The sequence below is a fragment of the Pipistrellus hanaki genome (assembly GCF_964339955.1).
Source record: "Pipistrellus hanaki genome assembly, chromosome: 10".
NCBI lineage: Eukaryota > Metazoa > Chordata > Mammalia > Chiroptera > Vespertilionidae > Pipistrellus > Pipistrellus hanaki.
In genome coordinates this window covers 52,504,477-52,520,653 of record NC_140512.1, presented here as the reverse complement: position 1 = coordinate 52,520,653, position 16,177 = coordinate 52,504,477, and the positions used below count along the sequence as shown (strand labels likewise).

The window sequence follows — 16,177 nt, the reverse complement described above, 5'->3', positions numbered from 1 at the left end:
AATGTTCTGGCCAATTCATTGGGAAGATGAGGCGCCTGAGCCCAAGGAGGCCAAGAGAATTGTTGTGGAGCAAGTGCGCGGCAGCTAGACTTTGGCCTGCATTTCTGACTGCTGCTCTGGTGCTGGTTCGCTGGTTCTCTGGTTCTGTGTAGTGGCACCGCCCAGCACCCAGAATCCTGCTGCTTCCTGATTTGGTTCACAAAAAGAGACTGCCTTGAAATGACCATCTTCTTAACCACCCCTCCCCTGCTGGAAGCCTTTCTAACTCCGATTAGCCAGCAGGATGCTGCTTTCAAAGGCTTTCTGGATGAAGTGCCTGTGGGTCCCTTACCCCATTTGGTGCTTTTTGAATTCTGTTGTTTCTCTGAGGTCTTCCAGGAGAGGACTTATCTCCAGCTTTGTCCCAGAGTTGATAAATGTAATAAAATTTTATATGTAATCTAAAAACACTGAAGATTTTTCCTGGCTCTGACAGTCAAAAAACCTCTTATCCTCTTTAAATCAGATTTTAAATCTACAGATTTAAATCAGTGAATAAACTACCAGCTCAATTTAATTCAACAAGTATTCCTAGAACACCTAAGCCAGGATATGTTCAAAAAGGACTGGAATGGAAGAAGGCAGGAATAGAAAAAATATATGACATGATTATTACCCTCAAGGAACATTTCTGCATGGAAAAATAATAATAATTATAATCATCACATTTAGCCCTAGGGACTTATGTCTGCTTATCTAAAATGTATTATTATTTTTTTATTTGAAGACATCTAAAAATTGATGAAGTGTTAATAGTTGTTCATTCTTCATGGTGGGCACATGGTTGTTATATTATTTTATTTAAAAAACTAGAGGCCCTGCAGGGATTGGACTAAAACTGGCTCTCTGATGTCCGACATCCCCTAAAGGGTTCTGGATTGCCACAGAGGGACCTCAGGAGGGCTCCAGTGCATGTCCAAACCATGTCACCCAGTTTCAATCAGCCAGAGCCCAATAGCAAGCTAACCTACTGATTGGAGTGTCTACCCCCTAGTGGACAGTGTGCATCATAGCAACTGGTTGTATGGTTGAATGGTCAGAAGAACAATTAGCATATTAGGCTTTTATATAGATAGATAGATAGATAGATGGATAGATAGATACTACATTTTTTATGATATACACATAGTGTATATTTAAACACATTACCTTTTATAAGATATACATTATAATGTATACAAAATATACATTATATATCCTGCTTTATTTTTATTTTTTTCAAATTGAAAGAGTGTATGTGTTCTGTCGTTGTCTCTGACTTCTGGCTACTCTGAGTAAGTGATGTCCACAGTGTCCTGTCCTCATGAGCCCTGCTCAGCTACTGTAGACTCATGCCTGTGGCTTCTTTTATAAAGTCAGTTCATCTCAGATATGGTCTTCCTCTTTCCCTGCTGCCTTCTGTTTTCCCGCATTATTGTCTTTCCTAAAGAACCATGCCTTCTCATGATGAGCCCACAATAGGACAGCTTCAATTTTGTCATTTTTGCCTCTAGCAATGTTTCAGGTTAAATGTGCTCTAGGACACACTGGTTGATCTTCTTGGTGGCCCAGCATTTTCTCAGAGCTCTTCTCCAGCCCATATTTCAAATGAATCCATTTCTTCCCCCTATCAGCCTTCTTCACTGTCCAATTTTCACATCTGTACTTAGTAATTGGGACTAAGAGGGTATGGATGATCTTGGCCTTGATCTCTAACATTTATTGAGTATTCACTATGTCCAATGTGTTAGGTCTGATCAAATAATGGAATGGACATCTCCTCCCCTGGGAAACTGATCTTTAAATCATGTCACAACCAACATTCCCTTTCACTTAGATCACATTCCATTTGCTAAGACCTGTAGTAACTTTCCTCTCTTGACTTGCCCAGGATCTGGCCCCAACCAGAGAATCCCCTGGCTCTCCCCCCCCCCCCCCAAAAAAAAGCCCACCTAGAATCCTTTAAAATCTCTGATTTCCCATCCCTGGGGGATGGCACCATTTTGGGGCTCAGCCCATTTGGTTTCCAGGTGAACAAATAAGTCTATAATTCTTTACCACTTTTGCCCTTATGTGTTCCTTCTTTAGAGACACAAGGCACTCTAACAAGCACTTTACATTCTATTTCTCACTGAATTCTTCCACAAATCTGCCAAGAAAAGTACTCATTCTTTTTTTTCTTGTTCCAGTTCAGAAAGGTTGAGTATCTTAATTAAAGTCACACAGCTAATTCATGAAATTAAAACCTAATTCTTTCTTACTCAAAAACCAGTGATCTCAATCACTGAGCTTAAATTCTTACTGTTAAGAAGTAACAAGAAGTGTGTCTAGGTGGGGAAACAGGCTAGGACTAGGAGCCTTTGGATAGGAGTTGTGGGAGCTCTCAGTTGTATGTGGCAGCATTATTTTTGCCAACATTTTTGAAGATTAAGTTGTTCTAGTCTGTGTGCATTTGAACAGATTTTTTAGATGATCTCTCCAACTTTTTGCTTTTGGACTTGAAATAGAAAGTTTCTCTGGATGCCTTACTTGGGTAGGTGGGAGGACTATGCGGAGGAGTTGAGGTTCTGGGGGCAAAGAATGGCTGCACATATGGACATAATAGAGATACAATGAACTCCAGCATTTAGAAGACTTCATTTCTCGTTAAACTTTGTTCCACCCTTTGAGAAATAAAAAATAAAAAATAAACATAAAAAAACTTATGCCATATGCTTCAAATATCACTACTGCTCCAATACTTTCCAAAGATATTTAAACTACTGTTCTCAATCCTATCATTAATAGCCCATTCACTACATATATATTTATGTTGTATTCAGGGTTTCAGAGAGGAGAGATTTGCCCAGGTTACCCCAAGAGAAAACAGGAAAGGGCAAAGAATTACATGGATTTGTAATTGGATATAAAAAGGTAATTCTACCTGTCCCAGAATTTGGGCTCAGTCTCCCCAATTCACAATTATAGGTTTAAAGTACCCATACATTCTAAACTGTAGTACTACATTAATGCAGAACACGCAAAAGGGGTGGTGGCAAACATTTTGGCCAGCATTGGCCCAGCACCCTTCCAGACAATGTAAGAGAAAGCAAGCTTATTAAAAGAAATAGAGATCAAGAGTTGGTATATGTTTGGAAAGGGTCATCCATATGTTGTTCATCCCACATTCCTCACCTTACATGTCTTCCACAATGTGGCAAATGTGGTTGGTGCTGTGTTCCTTCCCTTGCCCTTATCACTTCAGTGGGCATTGATCCAACCTCTCACTGCCCTCACTGCTTTTCTTTGCCTGAGCAGTCAGAACCCAGATGGGAAATGTTGGTATTCATGCCTCCTCCTAAGTGAACCCATGCAGCAGCCTTCAGACAATGGCTGATGGTTGTTGGTATATAAGTCCTCCTGGGTCACTTGCCCTTTGGAAGGGATATTATTCTGTAGAATCCAACTTGCAGTACTGTTCTACATGATTTCAACACTCTTGAATGGGTGGAGATTTCTCTGTTGTCCTAGCACATGGTCAGTTTTTGTAAATTGGATATAAATGGAATAATACATTATATACTCTTTTTATATGAATTCTTTCACTCAGCAAAATTATTTTAAAATTCACCCATGCTGAACATACTATTCCATTTTATTTCTACAAATATTGTTTCTATTAATCCATTCTTTAAGGGATTCCATTAATATATATATGAAGTTGTGTCATAGTTCCCTGAAACTCTTTTTATTGTTTAAAAATTATTTTTTTCTCTGTGATTTATTTTGAATAGTTCTCATTGCTATTTGTCTTCAAATTCACAATTTTTTCTTCTGTAATGTCTAATCTGCTATTAACCCATCCAGCATGTTTTGCATCTCATACATTGTAATTTTCATTTCCAGAAGTTCAATTAGTTTTTTAATATCTTCCATATCTCTATTTACCTTTTAAAATATGTGAAAGTTATAATATCCATTTTAATACCCTTGTCTGCTAATTCTAATACCTTTGTCAGTTCTGGTCAATTTCAATGAATAGATTCTGCTCTTCTTTGTGGGTCATATTTTCCTGCTTTTCTTCATTCCTGGTAAATTTTTTTTTGGATGCCAGTCATTGTGACTTTTCCCTTGCTGGGTACTGAATAGTTTTATATGTCTATAAATACCTTTGAGCTTTGTTCTGGGATGTGACTAGGCTTCTTTGAAACCAATTGATCTTTTCCGTTCTTTCTTTAACATGTTAAGCACCCAGTCAGTCACTGGTGACTGACACTATACTTTCCGTCTGGAAGACAAAACAGGCTGGGCACTTAACGTGTGAAGTTTCATTAGGTAGGGCCAGAGCACAGCTAGTTTCCTCGCATGCATGCACTGGTCAGTACTCTGCTGAATATTAAATGACCCTCTGCAGATTTCTGGATTTCTCTAGCTGTTCAGCTCTTTCCTTCCCAGTACTATGTCCTGCAAACACTAGCCACCTATGTCTCCTCAGACTTTTAGCTCTGTTTTCTCAACTCAGGGAGTCCACTAATTTCTTCTTGGGTTCTCCCTCCCTACATTGTAATCTGGAAATGTTTAAGACATTAAACTGGGACAATGGCAAGGCTCACCTCATTTGCTTCTTATTTTTCAGAAATAGCTGTTCTTCATTGCCTAATACCAGTGTCTTGGAAACCATTGTTTTAAATAGTTTTTCTGTTTCTATTGATTGTTTGTTTCCAGTGTGAAAGTAAGTTTGACCCCTGTTATTCCATCTTGACTGAAGCAGAAGCTTTATTTTATTTTTAAATTTTCTATAGCTTCATTTTTTATTTTTTTTAAATATATTTTATTGATTTCAGAGAGGAAAGAAGAGGGAGAGAGAGATGTAAACATCAATGATGAAAGAGAATCACTGATTGCCTGCCTCCTGCATGACTCTTACTAGGGATTGAGCCAGGAACCGGGGAATATGCCCTGACCAGGAATTGAACCATGGCCTCCTGGTTCATAGGTCGAGGCTCAACCACTAAGCCACACCTACCAGGCAATAGCCTTATATTTTAGATGTTTTTTAAAAAAATAAATAATATGTAATTGGACCTTTTAGGTCTAGTCTAAAAATCTTTGTGTTTTAGCTAAAGCAGTAGTCCACATTTGTTAAGCGATTATTGATTTATTTGGGTTTATATCTACTATCTCTTCTTTATATTGTTTCTCTCCATCTATATATTTTTTCTTATCTCTCCCTTTTTTTTCTTTTAAATTGTTTACTTTTTCTTTTGTTTTAAATTATTTTCCTCTCTAGACTAGTTTAAAAGTTACTAGGCTATTACACATCATGAAAGCAAGTTTTGTGAACCTGATAATACAATCAACAAGATTCAGAATAAGGACAGCTCAGAATCCAGATGCCAAAATGAAATCACAACAAACCTCTGAGAAGAGAATTTAAGGAATGAGAAGTGTCCAGGATGACTACTGAGCAAAAACTTAATTAACAATGGGAAGAAAGCTAAATAAATAAATAAATAAATAACTTGTTGTTATTAGTGGAGATTATCATAGAAGAGGTTAACAGGCAATTATTACTGTAGTGATAATTATGCCTGCCTGCCTTATGGGGCCACGCAGGAAAATGAGTTCTTTAAGGAGAAGTGCCAGAACAATGGGAGGTGGTGGTAGAATAACCTAAGCTTTCTGTTACTTGCCCTTTACCTAAACAACAGGTCTGTTCTTCAGGGAAATAATAAGAAGAAGAATTACACCAATGACAGAATAGCTTTAGTATGTAATGTGTAATGCAACATTACATGGTTTCTTCATTTGGTCTTCCCAATAATCCTTTGACATGGCTTTGACTCTATAGGACACTTCCTGTACATACGTCAAGTGTTCTGAGCCTCACTTATCTGTTAGTCTAGCCACTGGTTCAGTGACCAGTCTTGCACAGACTCCCGTCAGCTTCCTACAGATGCAACCTGGTAGTATCTGCCCTTGGTCCTGTGCTGCCTGCCTGCCTGGGTGCCTCTCTGCTCACACTCAGCATCGGTTAATATGAAAAGTCCCTGAGTATGTCACTGGGATAGATATAATCAGAAGTTGAAAGAATCCTCTCATTAGTTCTCTGACCTCTAGAATAAAAGACACTGCGACATGAAGGACAGTGTGGAAGCACTTGTCACTGCTTCCCTCCCCCATCATTCTGGCCAATATAGTAAAGCAATTGTGCATCCTAGAAGGAATTGTAGAGACTAGCACTACCATCAGAGGCTCAAAAGGTGTAGGGCTGAAAAATTAAAAAAATATATATATATATTTAAATATATATATTTTATTGATTTTTTTTACAGAGAGGAAGAGAGAGGGATAGAGTTAGAAACATCGATGAGAGAGAATCATTGATCAGCTGCCTCTTGCACACCCCCCACTGGGGATGTGCCCACAACCAAGGTACATGCCCTTGACTGGAATAGAAACCTGGGACCCTTCAGTCTGCAGGCCGACACTCTATCCACTGAGCCAAACCGGTTTCAGCTAAGAATATATATATTTAAAGTAAAAAAAAAAAAAATGATGCAGGGGTAGGGATTCCCATAATATTTTCATTCAGTTCACTCATCTGAATGCTGAAAAAAAATAAAATAAATAAAAAATAAAAACACCCAAGCTAGATTATGGTGAATGATACCCATAAACCTTAATTGGGTAGTACCTAGCTTCAATTAGCAACTGCCATGTCAGCTGTTGTGTCCTAAAGCAGGTCAACACAGCCTCTAGTTCTCGGCTTGTGGCTATTGATGTGGCAAATGCCTTCTTCCTCATCCAGAACAGTATGGGGAGGGTCAGAGTCAGCTTCATTTTACATGAGAGGAGCAGAAATGCAGTCAGTGTCTTGCCCCAGGGCGATGTTAACTTTCCTGTTCACTGCCCCCGTGGAGTCTGCAGGGACTTGATTGACACGACATTCCACCAGAACATTAACGGCATCATACAAATGGGACTTAGTGGGAATGGGATGGCAAGGCCTGGATGCCCTTGTAAGTGAGCCAATTTGTGGAGATAAATTCTACAATGACTTAGGTTGCAAGCACTACTAGAGTAATTATGTACTAATATTTTTTTATTTAAATTAAAGTATGTTAGACATTTACCATAGGAAATTGCAAACATATACAACATTAGGCAGATAAAAAGAATGAATCACCATGTATCCTTCACTTAGCTGCAACTATTATCAACTCATAACCCATTTTGTTTCATATATAACTTCATTCACTTTCTCCCTCCCATATTATTTTGAAACAAATCCCTGACATCAGATCTTTTCACCTACAAATACCCCATATACTGTATATCTCTAAAAGGGGCATCCTTTTAGTAAAGTTGCAATATCATTTTTGCATGCAAAAACTCTTAAGAATTCCTCAATGCCATCAAGTAAATATTCAGCCATTTTTCAAATTTCCAGTTGTTTCATAAATATCACAAATTTTTAAAAATTGTTTGTATGATTATAGATACAAATAAAGCCTATAAATTGCACTTGGTTGATGTGTTTTTAAGTCTCTTATAATTTATTAGTTCTCCTTCCATCTCACTAGCTTTGTTCCTTGCAATTTATTTATTTTTAAAAATTGGGTCATTTTTCTTGAAGGTTGGATTTTGCTAATGGCATCCCTGTGGTGACTTCTGGCAAATTCCTCTGTGTTTCCTGTAAATACAGAGTGGGTGATAAAACTTTTAGGAGTCCATGAGTCTGGAATGTACTGGGATATCCACTCTAAGGTAGAGAACAAGTGTTTGATGAGCCTTTTTGAACCTGGCAAGCAGCACGCAGTACACTTGAAAACACTATTCTGATCAGCTTATCAGAAGACCAGAAAGGCTTCCATTTTTAAGTGGGATGCAGAAAACAAAAAGAACTCAGCAATAGATCCAGACTGCGGGCAAACCTCTCTGACACCTTGGTCACATGACCCAGCAGATCAAATACCACTACAGTGGTCCCTGGTGGGTAGGAATGCTGTGTGACGTTTCTGGCAAGCCCTGACATGAGAATTATAGCGGGTTTCTGGAGCAACACTATTCCCTCTGAGTCAGAGAATTACTCTCCTTTTTAGAAGTAGTTTCAACTGTGCTCTTGGGCCCTAATAGAGATCTAACACCTGACTCTAAATGCCTATGAAACTCAAAGTGACCATTCTGAGCTCACTGTTACCAGAGCTACCAAGTCAAAAGCCAGTTGGGGCACAACTGCAGTTCACTTTGCATAACAGACAGTGCATCTGGGATCCTGTCAGAGCAGGTCCAGAATACACAGGCACATTTTATGACTAGTTGGCCCAGTTCCCAAGCCACCTACCCAGGTTGCTCCAACTTCTGTTCCTCAACTCACACCAAAGGCTTTGTAGAACAGGAGGAGGGTGTCCCTACAGCTAACTAATAGAGGAAGAAATAATTTCCATCTGGTTCATGGATGGGCTGGCATTTATGTTGGTACTGGCCAAAAATTGATTTTATGAGTTCAGTGGTAAAAACAAAATTTTCCTTCTTGGCATAACAATGAGCATAGTCACTTAATTGTTCCATTTTTATGGGTGGAAAAGTATGACTAAGCATGGTTTTCTGGGCAGTAGCGAATGCTTTGACTAGTTGGTTATGGATTTGAGAGACTAGAAGATATAAGATAGAGAAGTGTACAAAGAAGCATGTGGATGGACTTCTGGGAATGAGTAGAAAGCATGCAGATCTTTGTGTCTCACACTGATGCGCGGCAGGGAACAGCCCATGCCGGGAAGGCTGTAAACAGCCAGCCAGGCAGGATGACTCATCCTGTGATGTCAGCTAGCCTCTAGCCTAAGCCACTCCAGTGGTGGACAACGGATCTAAAAACAGAGAGACCACAGTGGCAGGAGTGGAGACTACGCAAGGGTCCAACATCATGGGTTCCCTCTCACATTGAATGTTCAATCTGTAAACAGTGACCTTGAGCCCTTGATCTGGTACCACTCCTCAAGGACACCACCCGGACACTTGACAGCAGGTTGATTATATCAGGTCCAGAATACACAGGCAGGGTATTCCAAAGGGAGCAGAAATTTGCCCTTAACAGAATTGATACTCCAGATATGCATTTGCTTTTCCACCCACAGTATCTCCCCCAGAGCCACCATTATTGATCTGCAGAATGCCTATGTATGTGTGCAGCACAAGCACAACATTGCCTTCGAACCAATTTTTATGAAAAGCAGGTGCAACAATGAACACGTGACCACAGGACCCTCTGAACATGTAGCCCATTATTCAGAGGCAACCAGCCTGATAGAATACTTTATTCGGAAGTGTTATTCCCAATAAAGCTCTATCTCGGGAATAACCCCTTGCTGGGCAGTGACATTTTGCTCCAGGATATAGTATACGCATTGAGCCAAAAGAAGATATATGGTGCTGTCTCCCCAACACTAGCATGCAGAAGGGGGAGGGGTTGTGCCAGAGGACTTAGTCACTGAACTTGAAGCGGCCACTACCAACTGCTCACTTTGGGATCCTCATGCTGAAGAAAGGAACTAATGTACCAGCAAGGCTAATTGACCTGATTACTGTTCTGCCTCTGTGTGGGAGGAGAATGTCTGGGGGCTCAGTAGAGGAATCTTTTAGTGAGAGGTGAGTGGGAATTGCAGTGATCACTGCCTGACAGGCCAAGGCAAGCAAAGCTTACTGTTCAGAGATGAGTAGCTGACTCACCCCCACAAGGGAAGCAAAGGGGGTAGGAGCCAATGGACAAGTGTTTCCCATCATCTTCCCAGACAACCGAATCGGAGCTTCACTGTACACAGCTTTTCAGGTAGCCTCCCAGAATCAAGTGGCTCATTTATTACAGTGGAAGCCACTCAAACACATGTACATCCATAGTGGGCTCTTCCTCCTGTCCTACTTCACATGTTCCATCTTTGTCTCCTGTTCCCTGCAGTGACACTCCTCAGCAAAGTAGGTGTATATACTCTGTTCCAGACACTTTTCTGGAAACCTAGGCTAACACTATTGTTATTTCTGTTTTACAGATGCCAAGTGATGACTTGTCGGGGGTAACACAGCTATGGAGTAGTGCATCGCTGACTCAGCCTCTGCCTGTCTGACGCCAAAGGTGATGTCCCCATCCCAGTGCTACCCAATAGAAGTCTCTGTGATGATGGAAATGGCTGCTAACTGTACTGTTCAGTGCAGTGGCCAGGAGCCTCATATGGCTATTGAGACTTAAAATGTGGTTCCTCCAACCCAGGAACTGAATTTTTATTTAATTTTAATTAATTTTAAATTAAATAGCCATACACAGCTAGTGACTTTCATATTGGATGGTCTCTGATTATCCAAACCAAACATTTGGTTCAATTGCTTTCTAGGAAAGATATAGGGTAAGCTCTAAGGCCCCACTGATTACATATTCATTAAACAATCTGCAAGCATAGTAACTAAAACCAATAAAGGTGCACTTGATTATTCTTGCTGAGACCTAATTGCAAAAAAAAAAAAAAAAAAAAGCCTCATGCCAGAGACTGGAAATTTATTCAACAATTAAGCAGAAATTAGGAGCCAGGCACTGCACTAAGCAGTGGAGAGACAATGGTAAATGAGGCAGATGTGATCCTTGCCCTTCTCTTGGATAAAATCAAAGCCAGATATTACAGGAATATTACCTCCCTTTGTCTTCCTTTATCTCCAAACAATTCACCTGTAGAGGACATTATTTTTCTCACCCACTTCCCTGACCTTCGATAGTGTCATTGTTATCTTACGAATCCATCTTCTGAAACACAGGTAGGGAAAGGTGTGCGGGCCCTGGAGTCAGACATATCTGGATTTGATCCAGTTCTACCTTTAAAGGCCCGACCTATCTTATGCAGTTACTTCGCTCTCTGGGACTTCGTTTTTCTCATCTGTGAAATGGGGTTGAATGAAGTCATGTATATCCTGGCATCAGAAAGCCCCACAAAAATGTTAGCACTCTTCTCCTCATTCTGATCTCTCGGTATCTCCTGCCCTGGCTCTCCATTAGCGTTTATAAGAACTTTGCACAAAACAATCCAGGACATGGCAGGAGGAGCCACTCTTGGAGGCTCAAGAAAATATTGGAAAGAACTTACAAAGGGAGAGAACCTTAGAGCGTGGTAATCACATAGCTTTTCAAAGGGAGGAGAAAGTTACAGGCCCATAATGACATAGTCCTGCCACATTCACCATAGAAACAGGTTTGGATTATTAACCATAGGCATATAAATAGCAGGTACTAAGAAACAGATGATACTGGAGCTAGGCTCCTTTTAAAAAATATATATTTTTTTTAATTGATTTTTTTTTAGAGAGGAAGGGAGAGGGATAGAGAGTTAGAAACATCGAAGGTAGAGAAACATTGATCAGTTGCCTCCTGCACACCCCCTACTGGAAATGTGCCTTCAACAAGGTACATGTCCTTGACCGGAATCAAACCCAGGACCCTTCAGTTGGCAGGCCAGCGCTCTGTCCACTGAGCCAAACCGGTTAGGGCTCAAGAGTAAGCTTTTATTACTCTAAGAAATTTAAAACTGCTCATTTTACATGCATGGCACTCCTATCACATGCTTTTTGAGTACCCACTGTGTGTTCATCACCGTGCTGACCCTGGCCATCAATGCAACCTGGCCGGTGTCCTCTAGGCTGAGTGGTGTAGTACTATGTACAGTACATGTCACAGGTAACATGTGACAAGTGTCAAACTGTTAGTACAGCTGACCTGTTCAGGACTCCTTATGGCCTTGATAGAAACAATAATGTGAAGATATACCAGCCAGGCTTAGAGGACATGCCAACTGGTCAGGCCATGGAGTTGGGCTGGGGGCCTAAGTGATATTAATAGAGAGTCTGCAGGCTCTTGTTTAAAGCCAGGTGGGATTTAGGTGCAGCTCAACTAAACCCAGTTTTTGGGGGGTGTTTTTTTTTTTAATGCTAATTGTCTTCTGTACTTCATTTTATTATCACCATAGCCTTTGTATCAGGATACACAGCAATGATAACAGATTTCTTTTTAAAGCTTAGTATTAAATATTAAATATCTCTCCCCATTATAATATTACATTATTCTACCAAGAAAAAAAAAATTAAAATGCAAGTTATTTGAAGCCTGGACACACATCCGTGATTAGCAGGCTGCCTCAGAGTTGGTGACTTCTTCCTGCTGTCGGCAGATCCAGGCCCCAGAAAGACGAGACAGGCTACAAGCATTTCTGAAAAGCGTGCTACAAAATGGATGGCCTGTTCTAAGCCAGGTTACAAAGGATGGGGTAAGGGAGGGGCATTTTCTTCCAGAAATAGAATTTCTGAAGAGTTCCAGTCTATCATTTTTCCCCCAAATGGTTGGAGGAGGGATAAAATCTCAATATGAGGTTCAAAGCACTCTGTGCCAAGGGGACGGAGCTGCCTTGCTGAGGCGGGGTGCTGAGGAGGGGCATGGCCAGGTGGCTCACCCCTTCCTCGGGGCAAGACACAGAAGCTTATCTCCCCCCCACCCCCACCCTGAGGTGGGGAGGTGGGCTGAAGCCTGGCTGACACTAGATTCTCTAAGAGGTTTCCTCTAGGAACAAACAACTCAGGCCTTCCTTTCACTTCAGCAAAGAAGTTATTTTGGAAAGCACTTGGGACGTTCCTCTCCAGCCTTTGGGGGAGGCTCAGAGATGAGAGTCAGCAGTACAGCCGCCCTCCGGACCCTCAGCGAAATTCCTGAAGGTTAGAGACCCCATAGAAGTGGACAAAGGCTGCTGCCACCACCAGGATGTGAAAAATCTGATGCGACTGGAACCATATGTCAAACTTTCCAGAAGAGATGCATTCAGGAATTCGAACAGCAAAGAGGCCAGCCTGGGTGATGTACATCACAGCCATGAGGAAGAAGCAGCTCATCCGGCCCACAGTGGTGGCCTCGAAAGCCCTTGTGGATCATAAAGGGCACAGTGGGCACATCACCCACTGATGAAGCCCAGGCCCAGGAACACCTCTGCTCTTGTCTGCCAGTGTGTAGGAGTGGCAAACCGGTCCCACTGTGCCACAGTGATGGCGGAAATGCCCAGGACACAGATGATGGAGAGGTAGATGAGCCGTGGCTGTGGGGAGCAGTAGAAGGAGTAACAGAGCCAGGGGACAAAGCCCCCCCATAATCAGTAGAGCAATCCCTGAATAACCCAGTTTAGGAAAAGCCCAAGAGACTTTCTCTGAGTGGCAGTACATGGTGTGAAAGAGCCAGGAGAAGCTGAGGCAGAGCACCACGCCCAGAACATCCCAAATACTACCTTCTCCTGCAGGGGGGCCATGAAATACATGTTTGGTCTCAGCATGGTCAAGGTTTCCAGAAAGAGAAACAGCACAAAACCAAGCAGATGGGCCCAGATATTGCTGGTCTCTGTGTGGAGGTGGAAGATGCTCCTAAGGTAAGCCGGAAAGGAGGGCATGGGCAGCCTGTGGCCATGAAGCAAGTAATCATTGTCCTTCAGCCAGTCAGGGAGCATATCATGCAGGATGACCCTCCAGCATCCCTCCCAGACCTTATACACGAACTTCTCCATCTTCTCCATGGCATGATGCGCTTGCAGGGAAAGTGTCAGGATCCTCTCCTCCTCCTCCTCCTCTTGCTTCTCTTCCTCCTCCTCCTCCTCCTCCTTCTCCTTCTTCTCCTCCTCTTGGGGCACTGGGCAGACTTGCTCTTCTTCAGCTTTGGCTGGGTCAGCAATTCCCTGTTTGCCCTTCTCTTTTTAACAGGGGTCCCAGTTCAGCCAGCTCCCCCGTGTCCGTCTCCCTGTTACTGGCAGGAGCCCCATTGCCCTGTGCCACCACTGGTCCTTTGTGAGAAGACATCTGGCTGGTACCTCAGTACCCTGAAGCTTCAGCTTGGGGACAGGCTGGGTGTCTCAGCCCCAGGGGGCAGAGATCTATCTCCCTGTGATGGCAGACACACCAGGCGATGGGCTCAGCTGGGGCTGTGGACCCTGTGGTATATCCCTTAGGGGCCCCGATCTTTAAGCTCCCCAAGAGGGAAAGGCTAAACCCAGTTTTTAAAAATATATATTTTATTGACTTTTTTACAGAGAGGAAGGGAAAGGGATAGAGAGTTAGAAACATCGATGAGAAAGAAACATCGATCAGCCGCCTCCTGCACCCCTCCGACTGGGGCTGTGCCTGCAACCAAGGTACATGCCTTTGACTGGAATCAAATCTGGGACCCTTCAGTCTGCAGACCAATGCTCTAGCCACTGAGCCAAACCGGTTAGGGCTAAACCCAGTTTTTGATGGCTCCCAAGGATGGAGGCTGGGACAAGTGCATATGACTGGCTCAGGCCTCAGCATCTAAGGTAGGGAATTCTGGCAGCAGTGTCTTGAGCTTCTCAGTGGTAGCCTCAGGCACAGCCATCAGCCTCCCTCAGATGAAGAATTGGTTGTGCCAGAATACTCTTTTTTTTTTATCCTCACCCTAGGATATTTTTCCATTGATTTTAGAGAAAATGGAAGAGAGAGGGAAAGAAAGAGAAGCATCTATGTAAGAGTAACACATCAATTGGTTGCCTCCTGCACACACCATGACCACAGCACAGGCTGGGGGGGAGCCTGCAACTCAGATACATGCCCTTGACAGGAATTGAGTCCCAGACTCTTGGGTCTGCAGGCCAACACTATCCACTGAGCAAAACCACCCAGGGCAGCCAGATATTCATTTTGGATTCCCCGTGGCAATGCTGAGTCTCCGTTGGCTCAGGAACTCTTGCTGTTTTCAGGGGACTGACTTTCAAAGCCCACTTCTTGATTCATTGAGGGGACTGACTTTCAAAGCCCACTTCTTGATTCACTCTTGACAGCTCATCTTAGGTCTTTCTGTTTCCTAGTGAGAATCATTCTTGGGGGCATGGTCTCACATGAGAGTGGGGTCAGAGACACCACTGGTAGCATCTTTGAGCATCTACTGAGGGAGAGGGTCCTGAGGACTGGGATGGGGGGCGGGGGATCTGGAAAGGCCTCCTAGAGGTGGAGCATGAGGATCCGGACAGGTATTCACACTGTGGCCTGTGTGGGCTGCAGTGCACAACCCATATAGCTGTATATGGCCTCCCTGTGGAGAGGCCAGCAAGAAGGGACTAAGTACTCCAGGAAGTAAAACCATGTTAAAGATCCAGCCACTTTCGTATGATTCACAGTCATTCATTACCAATTTAATTCAAGGAATATTCTATAACTCGCAGGCATGTTCACCTCACTATTATTTCAACTCCCTGGATTTCTCTGGAGGATTGCTTTGGGGCAAGTATTATTGCCTTCAGAGCAACCTTGGTAGAATACATTAAAAGTAACAACCTGGATTCTGAGAGTGAATTATTGCCAGAGATGAAGGGGAGCCTCCCATCCTTTGGCTCGAGCTCCTCTCAAGTCTGCCTTAAATTCTACCACTTACATTTTAAAAACGCAACGTGATTTTTTTTCAAGGGTATTGAAAGAAAAGTGAGGGGGCCGTGAGAGCACTCCACTAAACAAGGGCCAGCACTGGAATGAAATTTTAAAAATCATTTATCCTTGCGTGGTGACAAACTGAAGTTGCTATAAATGCCAAGAGAAAACAATACAGAGAAAATGGATGGGGTTACCGGAACATGTTCATAAATTTATGCAGTAAATGTGCTGTGTGTTCTACAATCGGCAATCGGCTGATATAAGACAATATTAAGGTGCTGCAAAGTCTAAGTTAATATAACACTTCTCCACTCTACTGTTTAGATTTATTGCCTGAAATTTTATGGGTTTTAAATGGCTCTTCCTTGACATTAAATATTTAGCAGTTAATTCGTCACTTTAATCTCGAATTGTTTTACATTGAATTTAAAATTCAGTTATCTCGTTGAAGAAGGGAAGGAAGTATGATATGCTTATGTCCTGGATTTGTGGACAGGTTTTGGGGATGGGGAAGCCAGATTGGAGAATTGCAGTTTTCAGAAATCTCTTGTAATGATGAAATGATGTGTTTCAGAGCTTTCACTGGAGGTCTTATTTCATGGGAGAATGCTGGCGTGTAGACCGGGAAAATGATATCTACACCCTAGGGATGGTAAGACTTTCTCTCTGTGGATCTGATTCTCATTTTCAGGGTCACCCCATTTCATGAGCACCTATTACATTGCTAGGAAATCCA

At 42.3% G+C, this 16,177-nt stretch overlaps 1 pseudogene across 1 annotated transcript; it reads right to left on the bottom strand.

Moving 5' to 3' along the window:
• Positions 1-12,680: 12,680 nt before the first annotated feature.
• LOC311629366 (adiponectin receptor protein 1-like) lies at positions 12,681-13,860 on the bottom strand (annotated as a pseudogene). The gene is made up of 2 exons: positions 13,677-13,860; positions 12,681-13,634 (listed from the first exon to the last, which is right to left on the bottom strand). The product of its transcript is annotated as an adiponectin receptor protein 1-like (transcript).
• Positions 13,861-16,177: the final 2,317 nt, after the last annotated feature.